At 36.9% G+C, this 13,445-nt stretch overlaps 1 protein-coding gene across 1 annotated transcript in view; it reads right to left on the reverse strand.

The window, feature by feature from the left end:
• The window catches only part of DIAPH3 (diaphanous related formin 3), a 245,857-nt gene that overhangs the window by 62,713 nt on the left and 169,699 nt on the right, over positions 1 to 13,445 (reverse strand). The gene's annotated exons all lie outside the window — the stretch shown is intronic.

Genomic DNA, 13,445 nt, shown 5'->3' on the forward strand with positions numbered 1-13,445 from the left:
GATTTTTTTAACCTTGTTAACCCCTTGTGTCTGTGCCTGGGAGGACAAAGAATGCAATTCCAAGGATTTACTATATGATGAAAAAATCACCACAGAGGAATAAAGAATTACATGATAGAAATCTCATTACGCCTCACTGAGAAAAACTCCCTAGGTCAACACACACTTTGGATACAGTCAGACATGCCACATGGTTCTGCAGTTATTGCTTATAGTGAATATTCAAATCAGGATCTGACCTAGCTGATGGGTATAACAAGATGCCACACCACTAATTAAAGTGCTGAACTACAAGTAAGGAAGAAGGGCAATCTTCAAGACCTGAATATGGAGGATAATTATTATGGGAGATGTTGCCTTTCAACACTATTTCTATGTTTCCCTTCTTTAAATAAATTCCATCTTTCAATAAGCTTTACAGATTTCTAGCATCTAAGGTAAGTGGTTTCAAGGGCAACAAAAACCGTTCAGACAAAAAACCCTAAAAATTGCAGAGAAGGAGGTCTGGCAAAGTACTGTCAAATCATCATGGGACAAATCACAAATATGATGTTCTAGAAACCATATTTTTACTCTCATGATTTTACACCTAAGTCAAGAGTTGAATCTAATTTAGCTACTGAGAACCCTAAGCCTGGATATCATTTAAAAGCAGAAGAGGAAAGCATAAGAAAAGGAAGCACAAGATTTTGGGAACCAAGATATGAAAATCATTATTTTTTAAAAAAATAATTGAGTATTGTCTTAAAATTTAAGCTTTCCTGCCCTCAAATTAAAAGAAAAAATGTCCTTCAAATACAATTTAAAGTCACATAGTGGTAATCTCCTCATAAAACAGTAAGAGTTTATATATTCAAAAATTCTATATAAATACACACACAAACATATCTAAAGCTAACAACAGATAATCCCTAACACTGACTCAAACTTAAACTAGATTTTCATAAATGTTTTTGTCATTTTCCCTATTACATCAGCAACTACTTTGTTATGTACAGAAGGACCAAACACATTTATTTTAAAATCTAGTTTTGTACAACTGTATTATAAATTGCATTTAGTTAGCACTTCTGTTCCTTTTATTTTCATTTTTACCCATTCCTTAATTTCGGTTAATTCTACACGTGTATTTGTGTTTAGAAAGTGATTTTTATATAATATTTGGAATTTCCTGAAACTATCTTCTAAGGAGAACTCACTTCCTCCCTTGTAGTATTTGATTTGCTGCTCTCCCAGGATGCTGGTCCTTAAAACAATAAAACTGTAATCTGAAAACACCTTTAGAATCACAGAATCATTTAGATGGAAAAGATCTTTAAGATCACCAAGTCCAGCTGGTAACCTACCACTGCCAACTCCACTACTAAACCATGTCTCTAAGCACCACATCTTTTTAAAATACCTCCAGGGATGGTGATTCCACCTGCCCACTGGGCAGCCTCTTCCAATGCTTCACCACCCTTTCAGTGAAGAAATTGTTCCTAATATCCAATCTAAACCTCCCCTGGTGCAACTTGAGACTGTTTCCTCTTACCTTTTCAGTAGTTATCTGGGAGAAGAGACCTACATCCACCTCACTACAACCTCCTTTCAGGTAGCTGTAAATAATGATAAGGCACCCCCAGGCTTCCTTTTTGCCAGGCTAAACAACCCCAGTTCCCTCAGCTGCTCCTCATCAGACTGGTGCTCCAGACCCTTCACCAGCTCCGTTGCCCTTCTCTGGACACACTCCAGCACCTCAATGTCTTTCTTGCAGTGAGGGGCCCAAAACTGAACACAGTGTTTGAGGTGAGGCCTCAGCAGTGCCGAGTCCAGGGGGACAATCACTTCCCTAGTCCTGCTGGCCACACTCTCTCTGATACAAGTCAGGGTGCTATGGGCCTTCTTGGCCACCTGGGCACATTGCTGGCTCATGTTCAGCCAACTCTCAATCAGCACCCCCAGGTCCTTTTCCACTGGACAGCTTTCCAGCCACTCTGCCCCAAGCCTGTAGGGTTGGGGTTGTTGTGACCCAAGTGCAGGACCCAGCACTTGACCTTGTTGAACCTTATACCACTGGCCTTGGCCCATTGATCCTGTCCAGATGCCTCTGTAGGGCATTCCTGTGCTCCAGCAGATCAACACTCCCACCCAGCTTGGTGTTTGCAAAGTTACTGAAGGTGCACTTGATCCGCTCATCCAATTCTACACTCTGTACTACCAGACTAGTTAACAACCTCACACAAAAGAGCTATATGCAAAAAGTATTAATGGAAAATTAACAAATATTTTGTAATTTTGCATAATATTTAAGTACATGTCTCTACAACACATGCAAGACATAGATTAAAGATGAAGACTGAAATACAGATATTTTTTCTCGATTTGCATTTGGTAAAACGTGCTGTGCTTTATTATACAAAGGTTTGCTCTCTTATGACTTATGGCCTACCACAAATAACAAGGCTTGGAATGTAACTTCCAAAAAAAAAAAAAAATAAAAAAAAAAATCACTCAGATTATATATTCAGTTTCCTGGGTTTGTTTTGGTTTGGTTTTTTTTTGATGGTGCAGGTTTTTTGTTGGTCTCTTTTAGTTTTGTTTTTAAACTTTCCTTTCTCCATCTGATGTAATGCAATTCTCTAAAACACTGATGTCTGGAATGAAAACACTCAGTGAATAGTTTCAAACCAAAGTGATGCTTGAAGAAATTTTGAGGCCAAGCCATTAGTTACAGTAAGGTACATGAATGTTGGAGGAAAGTTTTAAGCATTTTGGGTAATAGTAATTCAAAAAAGACGGAATAATATTCACAATCCCCAAAATGATATGGTAAATGTTTATGGAAAAGACTTCATAAGCTTTGTTTTAGGAAGTAGGAATAACAGAAGAAAAATTTCAATCCTATTTCAGCATGTCATCTCTTTCCTTTTAAGCCTATCCAAGACTACTATGGATTTCACAGTTATTTCAAGAACTTAAGAGTTTTCAGTAGAAAAAAATCCTGAGGCACAATCTGCTATACTATAAAAAGACCCATCAAAAAAAAAAAAAAAAAAGATTTTAAATAATGGAATAGAAATACTGCAAATCCACAACTTTTTGTAGCATAGCTGTAACACATTTATGGGTTCTATCTGTTTTTTATACTTATCTGAAATATACTGTAGTCACAAACTGGATTATAGGTTAGTGCTTCCAAGTTAACAGAACAATAAGTGGAGTATATAGAAACTTGAACTAAAAAATTCCTCTAGTAGTTTTCCTGTATGCATGGATGTACTGAAAAAAGTTAACCACTGCAAATAAAAACATACATAGTTAATAATCTATGTACCCCACCTGGAGTACTGTGTTCAGCTCTGGAGCCCCCAGCATAAGGAGGACATGGACCTGTTGGAGTGCGTCCAGAGAAGGGCCATGAAGATGGTGAGAGGGCTGGAACACCTCTCGTTTCAAGTCAGGCTGAGAGAGTTGGGGTTGTTCAGTCTGGAGAAAAGAAGGCTCCAGAAAGACCTTATAGCAGCCTGCCAGTACCTAAAGGGAGTCTACCAGAAAGCTGGAGAGGGATTTTTTTTACAAGGTCATGCAGTGACAGGACAAGGGGGAATGGCTTTAAATGGAAAGAGGGTAAATTTAGATTAGATATAAAGAAGAAATTCTTTACTGTGAGGGTGGTGAGGCACTGAAGCAGGTTGCCCAGAGAAGCGGTGGATGCCCCATCCCTGGAAGTATTCAAGGCTGGGATGGATGGGGTTTTGAGCAGCCTGGTCTAGTGGAAGGTGTCCCTGCCCATGGCAGGGGGGTTGGAACTAGATGATCTTTAAGGTCCCTTCCAACCCAAACAATTCTGTGATTTGAAGATACACAAAGCATGTAGAAAGCCTGTTTTTCAAACTCCTACACCTTCAGTTCGGTTCCAAACGCTGTTTTTTTGATGCCTACGTCAACAGCTGACTGTGACACCTTCTATGAAGTTACATAGCTAACTATTAATACCCATACTATCTATAATATTGTCCAAGTTTGTATGATGGAAAGTTTAAGAAATGGAAGTGTACCATGCAGAATTTTAGAAATCTTTTAAACTGCCCTGGGAGAACTGCATACAACATTGCTACAGTGATAGCGTAAGAGTTGAAAATATTGTTCAATATTAACACTTCCTATGGGACCTTTAAATTGGCTTCCACAAGCTGCTGCAGACTGCTGCCACCAATCCCAGCTGGCTTCCTAATTAGTCAAGTATATCAATCTTTTGACATCCTAGAACTAGTAACTCCAGTTGGCTTGCAGATAGCTACATAACCCACAAAAAGTCCTTTGAGAAACATACCCTTCCATGATTTAAATGATCTCTTTTCCTTTAATTGCAGAAGAGGAGATTTAAATACTTTTTAATATCATACCTATTTAAAACTCATACAAGTATCTTAAATACCAACTAAAGCAGAAGTAAACTTGACAAAATAACTGGCAAGTTTTGCCCTTGACATTTCAGTGCCAAGTCAGATATAAACTACCTAATTTCATAATTGCGTCTTTAGAAATGCTAAGACTATTAAAGACCCTTCTCATTTAGTGTCCTGAGTATCATAAGCTTTATAGTGCAACTTTAATACGTCTTAGAATGATAGCAACAGATACTGCAGTTGGTAATGACTCCTTCATTTTATGTACTTAAGGAAGAAATGATATGTATCATAATTTCAGGAGCAGTAGTCCACTGACATTACAGAATCACAAACATAATTAGCAATATGGTTTTAAAATAAGAGTGGTGCAACAAGATTACTTTGGATGAAAAATATTTTGACAGTTCCCCTGCATCTGTCCAATATAAAGTAAAACATTACACTCAACACTGGGACTCCAGAAGTTCACTTTACCAGGAGAAAAACATGTAATAAGATGTCTCTTTCCTCTTTCAAGGAATCAAAGCTTTATTCAGCTACTTCTTTAAAAAAAAAAAACACACTTTTTTTTTTTTTTTGGTGGTGGTGGTGGTGTGGGTTTTTTTAAATGAAGGTAATACTAAGGCGCTTCAGAAAAACCAGACCAAGAGTTCTTTACCATGATTTGTGTTGATGTCGCCTACTCAGTCGGTACACTTAAGGGATTTATCTACAGGGACTTTGACTGTCATTTTCCACTAGGTTCTATTTACTTACACACAGCTTTCTGTTATACCATAAGTACTGGAAAGGGTCTGCTCCTAAAGGCAACCTCTGAATACTAAGCCTCATCTGCAATTAAAATTACACAGTGAAGATAAACGTATATATTGAAAACAGATCTTAATATTTCATAGCTGTAACAGAAAGAAAAGGGTGCAAAAATTCAAGCGCTACTCATCATGTTATCTGAACTAGCAAAGACTTTAATTATCTTTATATCACCTTCAAAGTAATTCCATGGTGGCACTCAATTTTTTATACAATTTAAAACCAAACTAAAACCAAACTTGGAGTGCTGAACCTATTGGATTTGTTTTCCTTGTGTAAAGAATTAAGTCCTGATATCACAATTCAGTAATTACCAGAACAAATACTTTTTTATTCTTGTTTGACTAAAAGAAACTCAAACTGATAGCCATGTATTCCAATAACAGTGCACGGGCTAGCTGTGACTTGTAACATAACATAGGGGTTCCTCTGACTCTGCAAGTCTGCAAGTTCTGCAAGAACCTTGCTAGATTACAGGGAGGAAAAAAAAATATTTCCAATGTACAAACGCAAAGCAGAAATAGCTGCCAAGCCTGGAAGCTATTGGATGGACTGGCTGAAAGGACAGTTCCTTTTAGATTTAAAAAGTTTTAAATCCAAATTCAGCCAGAAATGTCAATATTCACTTGTCTTTCCTCAGCAGTGACTTCAGGTGAAAAATATACCAGGCCTTCACAAAAGCGAAACACAAGTACATGAGTCCTGTGAGGTATATAAACAGTCTAGTCCAGAAGAAGAGTTATATTTCTTACTGATGCCCAGCACAAAGTAAGCCTTTGCTAGTGCTTCAGAGCCCTAGTCAAGTGTACTATAAAAAGGTATGATTTCCCCTAATGACTGATGCACCTATTCCATAAATCTGGCTGAGGAGAGTGGGTTTCATTTCACCTTTTTTGTTCTTGCTGAAATTGTTCAATCATTGAGTTGTCATAAAGTGCTTTTATGGTACAGAAGAAGATAAGACTTTGTCACTGAGCATATGAATGGAAGTGTTACCTCAAGTTTCAAAGAGCTCAACACAAATAAAATGCAAACTAAGCACCCATCCTTCATGAACTCTGAAAGACAGCTGTCCCTTTCAAACCAATTTTTGAAATTAAGAGGTTGGTAACTACACCAATTTAAATTCCATAGGACAACTCATACCATAAACCCCAAAAGGTAAACTGTGGTTTTAGAGGTGGTTCTGCACTGGAGACAAAAATAATTCAGTGATGTAAGGTGCCTATTTCTGCATCTCACCTGCATCACAATTACCCACTGAAGTAATGGGACTGAAAGTGAAATCATCTTAATATTGAACTTTGTAATAAAATCGTATAAAATTCTGATGTTCATCACAAGTCTATAAATCCCATTCTTTCTGTGATGACAGAAGAAAGACACTGAACTTACTCTCCACAGAGATTATCCAGGATCATTTACATTGATTCCAGATCCAGTAAAGGGTTTAATAGAGCAAGCTTTTCTGAGGCAAACTCCTAAAATGTTTTCCTGAGGTAAACTGGACTTACAGAAGAATAAACAGGATGTGAAGCCTTTGAAGTGGTGTACCCCAGGACTTAATACTGGGGCCAATATTTATAACATCTTCCTTCGTAACCTGGACAATGGGACAGAGTGCACCGTAAGAGAGATTGCATATGGTGCAATATTCATAGTAAGGGTCGCCACACCACACTGTTGTGCTGCCATTCAGAAGAACCTTGAGAAGTCAGAAAAATGGGCAGATGGGAATCTTAATGAAATTCATCAAAAGACCTGCATGTGGCAAGGTGTAACCCCATACACCAGCACAGGTGAAGGCCAAATGGGTGGAATGTAGCTTTAAGGAGAAAAAAAAAAAAAGTTTAAAAACTGGGAATTCTGGTAGACAACATATTGACCATGAGTCAGAATGGTGCCTTTATGGCAACAACCACCAAAGAAAAGCATAGCCAGCAGGTCAAGAGTGCTCATACTTTCCCTCTATTCAGTGCTGGTGAGACAAGTCTGCAGTGCTGGGTCTAGGTTTGGGCTCTCTGGTACAAGGGAGACACAAACAAGGTCAAGCAAGGTCAGTCAAGGGCCATGAAGATGATCAAGGGACTGGAGCATCTCTGTCATGAGAACATCCTGTGACAGCTGGGACTATTTAGCCAAAAGAAGGGAGGGATCAGGGGATCTTATCAATATATATATAAATATCTGGTGGCGGACTGGGTGGGGTGTAAAGATGACTGAGCCAAACTCATCTCAGAGGTGCCCAGAGACAGGGTAAGAGGCAAAGAATACAAATTTAATTACAGGAAACTGCATTCAAACATAAGATTTTTTTTTCCCCTGTTGAGAGATATCAAACACTAGAACAGGTTGTCCATCTAGAATGAAAACTCTAAACATGGCTACAACAAAAAAGAGGTCACCATTCCACTAAGCCCCCAGAAACAGTAACTAACAGTGTGAAAATGAAAATTTTTTCTGTGTACACATCTACTTTCTCACCAACTCAACAACACAGGATATTCTAATATTGCATTATATATTGTATTATCTGATAATACTTTTAAACAGCCAATTTACAGACACAATCTTCCTATAGTCCTTTTTTTATTCACTAGGTACACTCTGTCTTTTTAATAGAAAAAATAAAACTGCTAAATTAAGCAGAATGCTAAGCTTTAGTGGCTCACATTTAATCACTCATGACTAAAACTGACCACCCTTATCCACAGTTATCTAAGATTAAGATTTGATAAAACAACTTAATAGGACAATCAGCTACATATAAAGAAGTCAGTCAACACATTTTTCTGTTTTCTTTACACATCACAGCTCCAGCTCCAACAACACTTGACAAGAATGCAACCAATCCAACCAATTTGGTTTTTTAGACTAGACAAAAATTAGTATTTTCATTAGTGTTGTTTCACAGAGCGGGTAAAAAAAAAAATCTATTATTGAGATGTATCAATTACAATTTGATTTGGAAAGCAGTTAGAACCACTCTAGTAGCATTCCTAAATGAACATAGCTTCTTAAAAGAATATATGTAGCTGAATATAATGTATGTGTGTGTATTAACATCTTGTCTTTTTGTTACTGGGTGCCTCTGAAGGAGTTTATTAAGCACAGGGAAAGACATTACTATTTCCATTCAAATTTATAAACAAATGATAAATCTGAAAATACATACAATGATCACTTGTACTGACAGTTGTGGTACAGAGATGAGGGGCTGAAGGAAATTTAAAAATTATCTAATTTCTCACTCATGGAGTGAGAAAGTTCTGGCTGGCCTATATGACTGAGCTTAGTAAAAGGGCATCTTCTGGACAGCTTTGGGTGGGCAAGCTCCTTTTCGTCTGGGTGGCTATAAAGATACCACAACACCCAGGAGGATCAGATCAATGGTCCACCTAACTCTGCATCTTTCACACACTACCAGCCAACAGCAAACATCTATAAAAAGGACAGGATAAATATGTAATGACATTTCTAGCATAGTCTCTTGGTCTCCAGTAGTTTGTAATTCATAGACTTTGTATTTGCATTTAATAGCTTTCAACGGATAGAAGCTGCCAGAGAAATCAAGCAATTTCTGTCAGCAAGCTTCAGAGCAAGAACATTTTGGTATGCAGTAACAAGACTGTATGTCTGTACAACCACTGAGGTACTGCCGAGTGAAGATAAGCGTTACAGGAACAGCATAGAAATAGAAGCAGCAGCAGAATCATTTTGAAGGAAGACTCAGAGACATGACCTTCTCTTCTGCTAGTTTTCCAACAATGACAGAGAAGGTTCCTGGCTCTTTTACAACCTTGGACTAAGGCAAGTAAAAATAAAGCATACCCTCCTCCAATGTTTTGGTAAGGATATTTATTCCTCCCCTCCTCTGCAACTTGAGAGAAGAAACTTCTGATGATTCATTAAAAACACAAAGAACAAAAACATTTACACATAGCAGGACTGAGAGTTTAAAGAGGACTCTGATGTCTACCTCCTTATGGAGGAGATGTGGGTTAGTATTTGGAGTAGGAAATGCTTACTCAAACCAAAACCTACTATTTGCATAAATATGAGAGCTCTTAATCCCAAAGACTGCTCCAGAGATTGTAATTTTTTTTCATGGTAATGCCATTTTAAGTTTGCAGCATTCTTTTCACATTTGTTTAGAAATTTTACTGCCACAACATAAATGACAAGTCTTATGAGAATATTTATCTACAGACATTACTTTAATGATCCTTAATTTTCGCAACAGTTCTGTTTGTTTTGACTATTTCTCTCTCTCCCAAGTACAGCTGCTATTTATTTTTTCAGGGACTTTGTATAAACCTCACTTTCACAAAGGCCTTTCAGCTGCTATCTCCAAAGGTTCTACTTCTAAGCAAAATTTTCAGAAAGAAAAATAATTGTTTCTTCTAAGCATCTTGTTCTTTTGGAGCTACTACTTAGTACAAACAAAAAGCAGCTGCTGCATTCTGAGCCCATGGGTTGCCAACAAGTGCATGAACTACACCTCCATGCTTCAGAAGATTTAGCACCTTTGAGATCTTGTTAGAACATGACTTGTGAGTACTAGTTGTAGGGCTTTAAAGAATAAAGATTCAGATCAGTTCTACTTTTTTTTTTTTTTGCACAAAACCCATTCACCTCTCAAAATCCTACAGTGTGAGATGAGACTTGACAAGGTTTTGCTGTATCTCATGTTTTGCTGTGACTTCTGCAGATCTATCACACATTGTTTCTCAGGACAGTTTTGTTTTTTTTTATTTAAACATACCTGTATTTTATCATTCTCTGTATCATTTTCAAGTGCAAATGTGACAGCTATTCACATTTGAATTCACCTGTTCACCTATTGAAGGAACATCTGTTCTCAGTAGTTTACTCAGATTTACACTTTATTGTCAAAACAATACACTTGCAGATGAGTACTTAGTGACATACCAGGTGACATCTCCCATCCAATGGACTTGTGGTCAATGTCTGTCACAACCCATTCCTCATATATAGAATTTTTAATTTATTTTTTTTAACTGGCATAAAGTGAGACCTACTCTCCAAGCTTGTCATGGTCTTACCATCAACTATGCACAAAGTATTAACATGAATAAGTACGAGTAGGCAACTCTATAATGTCCCACAATTATTTCTGCTCATTTTTATTTACTATAAGAGGAAGTTACGCTCCTCACAGTTACAGAACAGATTTATTCCCTACTGGCCACATAATAGAAGTGATACTTAAGAATAAATCTAAATAACAAGAAGTGACCTCAGGAACCCTCTTGGTGAAGAGGATCCAATTTGAGGATAAGTGGAGGCAGCCATGGGATAACTGGAAAGTTATCAGCACCAAGGAGGAACCGAGTTGAATGGCGCACTTGAAATTCCAAAAGGGAAAACTTACACAGCTCCAAAAGGAGCTCTTACACAAAATAGTTATTGGATATTAATGTTATACCTGCAGGATTTCTTCATATATAGCACTATCAGATCTTTTTGTTTCCTTCACGGTAAAATGAGTTGCACAAAACATATACCTAAGTGCCCAAAATCTAGCAATAAACCTACTATTTTCTAAAACTTGTGTTTTTCAGGAAAGTATCCCAGCAGACATTTTAAAACAACAAATTACCAACATATGTTAGAAACTACTGATGTCATCTAAGTTGTAATGGAACATGAGCAGATTTTTATGATCTGTGACATTTGCAGTCCTTCATTCCCCTCAGAGGAAAGGAATACTACTAAGAAGTATTGATTCTCCTCTCCCAGTGAGAGGAAATTAATAAAATGGAGGCCTTACGAACTTGAGCTAGGCAGGGAAAACAGGGTCTTTGAGGGTACTACTAATATAAGTATGTTTGGGGATTTTTTTAATTTATTTCAAAGGCATTTTATCTGTTAGAATCTATATTACCTAATTATGCTTGCTATTTTCATTGCTTAAACTGTCAGTGCTAGGATGCATGGTGTCCTTTTGTTTTGCAGAACACTACAGAACTAATGAAAATATTCATATTGCACAACTTAGCAGACAGTAATAAAACAATAAATGTTTGAAGAACCACAGCCTAAAACACTCTTAACAAGTTTGTGAGTTATGAATGTTTTTTCCAAAACCAGATAAACAATATAAAACCCTGCAAAAATAAATGCTGCAAAATTGACTGCAAATAAGGTCATAACTATCTAAATGATCTGAAACATGGATTTTAAAAGTTAGTTGTGATAAAACTGAAACTGAGTAACACTGAAAACAAACTAATATTCTAGATTGTAAATCAGATGTTTAAGACATTTTGGCATTGCTTCACTGCTTTTGGGTAAGGGCAGCCTTTGTAAATAACCACTGATTACAGTGGCTTGTTACTTAAACAGTATTCAAAGTAAGATACAATGAAGATGCCACAATGATGGAGTTCTCAATTACATTACAATAAATTTAGCTGGTGTTATCACAGTGAACATAATTCTTTACACTGTGATAGATCAAACTAATTGATTGATAATTATTTTGTCAATTGAAAATAACTGACAGCCTTTCAATGAACTAGACAAAGCTAGGGAAAAAAGGAAAAAATAATTTTTGAATGCTTATGTTACTCTTCCATCAGATTCAGAGCCACATTATGCCTCTTCAAGTAGTAAATACAGTTTTGAGAAGTCTGCCAAAATAAAATAAAAAAACAAACAACCCCCACTTTTCATATAGTTGTTGCTGTCCTTCCTGACAAAACAAATCCACCAAAGGTGCTTTCCACTTCCAGAATTTGGGTTTTCTAATAGACTTTTAAAATGATGTCGCAAACAAGCACAAGAAACCTTATAAGGAGGCTCCCCATAACGAAAAATAACTCATCAGTGGCCAATTTAGTGAATACCAGACACTCCAGATATTTATAGCTTCAGGTGATCCTAACACCATTTTTTCCCATCTGCTGTTGTTTAGATCAGTAATTCCAGACTGAACCTTAAGTGGCTGCTAACAAGAGCAAGAAATGTCCTTCCATACACTTACACCATGTAATAAAAACCTAAGCTACTAAGGGACAAAGCAGCTATTTACTCAATCCCCTAGCTGATCACAGTTCCCCACTATATGAACTGAAGCAGTAGGTTAAACTATCATACCAGAAGCCTACATACACATGTGGGTATATGACTTAGAAGCCCTTAACCTGTATTCTGGAATGCCTGAACATGATCATAAAGAATAGGACTTGAGAGGAGCTTTAATTTTCCCTGAAAGACTACCAGTTGTCCATCCAAAGCACTATTGGTCGTACATACAACATGCCTGAGAGAAGAACATCTAATCCCTTTTGAAACACTTCCAACCATGCATGAATACAGGTACCAGTTTTACCCTTTCCTAGTCTTCTGCAGCCTTCTCTGTCTTTCATGAGCTTTATAAAGATTGTCATTAGTAGTTTTCTGATTGGATCTTGAATTTATTTCTGAAGAATTAGAAATTCTGTGTTCAGAGGGAAGCTGCCTGGTTTCTTAAGAGTGGTGCTTTAGTCTCACACCTCAACACATGGATGCTCTTATGAAAATAAAACAAAGACTTTTGGTCTGAAGAACCTCTGAAACTAAACAACCTATACTGGCTATTAGTGAAATGTGGAAGAGACAGATGATCATTAATGCCAAAGGTGCCCATCAGTGTTTGAGTGGGGACCTGTTTAACAAGATCTGCTCAGAAAAAATAAATAAATGAGAGTAGCTCACAATAATTTATACAGTAAGTCACATATCATTTGGAAGGATTCCAGAATCTCAGTCTGGGATAAAATGTAGAAGTATAGAGGATCATCAGACATCTTTTTTAGTTACAGAGAACTCAGCATGTTTGCTGTCTCTTTTGGTACAAAAGACAACACAGCATAAATGAGTAACTTTAAAATGCATGGCTGAGGTTTCTTTTAAGGTGTTTCAATTGAAATAATAACTGATGTACTCAAACAAAAATCCAGAGTACTTCAGGAAGGGCTTAATCTCACAGAAAAGCAAAAATGAATACGTAACCTTAGTTAAAAGAAAGAAAATGGCTTTGTGATTTGGAAAAATCTCTGTTCTCAGGTAAGGTAAGGGGGTTTGAGCATAACTGAACTTATACTTGGTCATATAAGTTTTAATATATTCTAATGGAAAAATACAAAGCAGCATTACAAGTTCTAAAATAGCTTGCAGAAAACAGGTAATTAGAGAAGCTTATTAACAAAACAAAATTTAAGAACCTCTTTTCTG

The sequence above is a fragment of the Falco biarmicus genome, chromosome 2 (assembly GCF_023638135.1).
Source record: "Falco biarmicus isolate bFalBia1 chromosome 2, bFalBia1.pri, whole genome shotgun sequence".
Classification (NCBI taxonomy): domain Eukaryota; kingdom Metazoa; phylum Chordata; class Aves; order Falconiformes; family Falconidae; genus Falco; species Falco biarmicus.